This window comes from Octodon degus, unplaced genomic scaffold (genome assembly GCF_000260255.1).
Source record: "Octodon degus isolate 3935 unplaced genomic scaffold, OctDeg1.0 scaffold00398, whole genome shotgun sequence".
NCBI classification, from domain to species: Eukaryota; Metazoa; Chordata; class Mammalia; order Rodentia; family Octodontidae; genus Octodon; species Octodon degus.
In genome coordinates this window covers 438,241-442,079 of record NW_004524974.1, presented here as the reverse complement: position 1 = coordinate 442,079, position 3,839 = coordinate 438,241, and the positions used below count along the sequence as shown (strand labels likewise).

Sequence of the window (3,839 nt, the reverse complement as noted above, 5' to 3'; positions counted from 1 at the left end):
CTGGTTCTTTGCCTTAAAGTAAAATATCTTTCAATTTTTTATTTCTCTTTTTAAAAAACTTTGTTCTGTCAAATTTTATTATACTTAATGCCTGGCTGACCTTTCTGAATTTGATTTTAGAGAACCATGACAGTAAAGAGTACAAAACAGAATATGAACTGCTGACACCCATGTAACAATATATATACTTATGGATTGGATTATATTTATAATATGAAGATGTTCCCTACTGGTTCCAAGAGGATGTTTAAAACAACCATTTGGTTTACACACAAATGTACAAAATCCTGCCAGTGTGACAACACACTCACCCAGTGAAGAAGTGTTACTTTGAGCAAGGTGCCCATTGTCCTTGAAATATTCAGCGGCAATTGAGTAGAACAAATTACCTTACAGATATAACAAAGCGACAGAAGCTACTCTTTTTTGTTATATGGTTGAATGGAGGATGAAATGCATGTATGGTTGTATGAGTGGTCACAGCACATCAGCCTGCCTTTTATACCAAGTAACCTCAGGAGAATGGGGGGAAAAAACCTACAATATTAGAATGTATGAATAAAGTCTTGAAATGCACAAAATCTCTTGGACCCTTCAGTTTGTCAGGAGCACTGGTCACCCTGTTGTTTGTGACATCTACACTGTACGCAGGGTTGATTTACTGCTTTGATTTTTATATGTCTTGGGTGTCATGATTCAATCATGCTGCAGCCTTAGACTCCTTTTCCATCAGCTTATTTCTAAGCAAGTGCACTGTGCACTGCCTCCCATGTCCTGCCCTCTGGCAGGCAGTACCTGAACAATTATTTTAATTCTGTTTGTAGGCAGTGCCCATTATTTTATATCTCCACTCCCTGATACCTATGTCAGTAGCTCTAAGAATATCATTTGTGGATCCACCTTGGTCTATTTATATCTTTTATCTCACCAGGATGAACTTTCATTGAGCAAACAAAGAAAAAGTTGAACCAATTCTGCAGGACTCTGACTGCAAAACCTAAGTCTTTTTTCCATGGATGTGATCTTTGTAAGACCTGGAGTAAATATAATGTACAGCAGGACAAAATGACTGAAAATTTGTTGGCTCTTTCTCATTGCCAGGTTTTGTGTGATTCCCCTCAGTCTAGAAAGAGTCCAGCATCTCTGACTGAGGAGCATGTAGCACCCTCCTATAATAATAAGGCGAAAGAGTCACACATTGCAGAGAAAATAAGGTTCGGGGGCTCCTCCGCTGTCTCTATGCCCTTAATTCTCAGCCTTCTATGTGGTTAAGGATTTTTCTTTGCAGAGAATATTAATAGGTCCACCTTGGCTTCAGTCAAATTCTTCAGCAGGGTTGGTAGCACAGAAGTCCAGTTTGACAGGCAGTGGTGATATCACGCTGGGGCTCTGTGCTCCATGGACATCCTCCAAGGACCTGAGTCCCCCCAGTTCCATTGTCTGCAGCTGGAATTTGCAGAAGGAAAGGATTCAGAAGCTGCAATTTGACATCCACCATTTTCACAGGATCCTGTGTCCTAGGGAGCATGAAGAATTCTTTCCTTTCAAAGAGTTCCTATATTTCTCCTCAATCTGAACTCGCTGTTTGTTAATATCTGAAAATATAAAAGACTTGATAGACCAAGTTAATCAAGAAATCTGGTGAATATGTAGGAAATTTCCCTACGATCTCAAGGAAATGTGAGATGAAAGATTTCCATAGCTGAGGATGTCTGCTGATCATCCACCATACTTCATCTTTTGACATTTTTATTTGTATACATGACAAGTTTTATAATTCATGTGCACATGTGCAGCCTGGTAAGAGTATGAACACTTACCTGGTCAGAGTTTGATCCTAATGGTGCTTTTTCCATGGTGAGGCTCATCCATTGCACTCCAGATATGTGACCCCTGTGATTTCCCCAAATGTGGGAAACTCCACTGCAGAATGGTAGTGGCTTCTCACTTTTCCCTGAAAAAAAAGAGTTTGTGAATAAAGCAAATGAAGATTTTTTTCCTTGTCTCTCCATTTTCCAATTTCTCTTCTTTTTGCATCTAGGGAACAAGCACCCCTCCTCTACAGCCCAGGAAGCCCATTGATAAAATAACTCAACCCCAATAATAAATTACAGTGACAAATTTTGATTAAAAGAAGAAACTTTGGGGGCAGTGACTGCCAGGAAAATGTGAGGTCCTGAGTTGGATTCCCTGCACAAAACAAAACAAAACAAACAAAACAAAACAAAACAAAACAAAAAAAAACAAAACAAAACAGAACAGAAAAAGACAGTTCTAAAGATAGAAAGGAAGAGAAAGTAGAAGATATGTGTAGGTTAGTGCACAGGTGTGAATACCTATTGATTTCATCACCCTTTGCTTTTCCTTTATTTTACTTCAGGTAAGGCCAGCTTATAGTTTTTGCACATATCTTTGCGTCACAAGTATATTGGATGCCTTTACTTTTTTTAGCCCTGCCTTTGACTTGCTTCCCCAGAGGAATCTCTCTAATAAAGTTGTTTTTACTTTTTGGCTTTGTGGTAGTTTGTTTTTAACTCCTTGTAGTTGGATTAGATAGAAGACGCAAAGAGGCCACTATTTTGTCATCTAAATACCCCTGTCCCTACTCTCTCTTCACTCCTATTCAGATGTTTGGATCTCTGAAGCACTGTGCTTTTGGAAGAACCTTGGTTTGGAAACTGTTGCTCCAGAAACCTGGAGGGCTGGGGCCCCAGCAGTCTCAAGTGACTGAAGCATCATCTGACTTCACTGACAAAGCCTGAGGTCCCAGATTTAAGTGACTGACAGCCCCATAAGAGGCTTAAGAGTCCAAGTTCCATCCTGGTCTTAGGGCTTTTTCAATAATACTTCACTTCTACATATCTAAGTTAAACATATGAAAGAAAACAATAAGCATAAAAAGTAAAGTATAACAACTGCAAAGCTTGGAAAGTAACAAGGCAAGAAACTATGAAACTCTGCTCAGAAGTCAGCTTTTCCACTTCAGCTTGGCTGCCAGATCAGAGGCACAGCTTGGGGAGTGCATGGGTGCTCATTCTACAGGACTGCTCTAGGGAAGCATGTGGAGTGTGCAGGTGTTCACTGCTAGAAGTTGCATTCCCCTTGTGGAACTCAAGCCACAGCGGATGCCTTTCTTAAGCTCTGGACAGATGTCTTTTATGTCATCATAAGCACTGAACCTTTGGAATTTCCCAAGGTAAAATAAAAGTCTTGAAACTGGAAGCACCACTGCATCTTGTTTTTCTTGGTTGGAGCGATCACTAGCCAATTGGGTAGTGATGACTAGATGGGTAGGGTCTTCCTCCTGTGCAGCAGGCATTTTCAATATAGATCTGTAGATTATGACCTAGACTTGGGAAAGACACTCTTTGAATCCAATAAGTACAAGGTAGCCAGGAAAGTTGCTCACATATAAGACCTGTGGGCTAGCTCTGTGTCCGGGTCTTTGTTGTGTATATTCTTTCTAGTGAGACCTACTCTCAGGTGCTCAAGGATGTGCACTTCCTTGGGTACCCTTTGGCTTTCCTCTTTTCAAAAGAGGAATTATTCCAAAGTGGTGGCTGCTATTTGTAAAGAAGTCTCAATCCTCTTCCTCACAGGCAGCTCCTAGATTCTCCATCCTTTTTTCTCCTGTGAATACCTTCTTTAGTTTCTAACCTGGAATAGCACACTCAAAACATGCTATCCTTTCCTGAGAATTCTCCTGTCCCACCTTACTAGACCTATTGGAGGATTTATTCTTTTCACCAGTGGCTTCATGAGTCTCATATAGTTCTTTTTTTAATATATCAGTTATTTAATTAGGTTCTTAGTAAGAAATTTAGAACACTAATTTATGA

The 3,839-nt window shown here is 40.0% G+C and overlaps 1 pseudogene; it reads left to right on the top strand.

Annotated features, from left to right (window-relative positions):
* Positions 1 to 1,812: 1,812 nt before the first annotated feature.
* On the top strand, positions 1,813 to 1,951 carry LOC111814658 (annotated as a pseudogene).
* Positions 1,952 to 3,839: the final 1,888 nt, after the last annotated feature.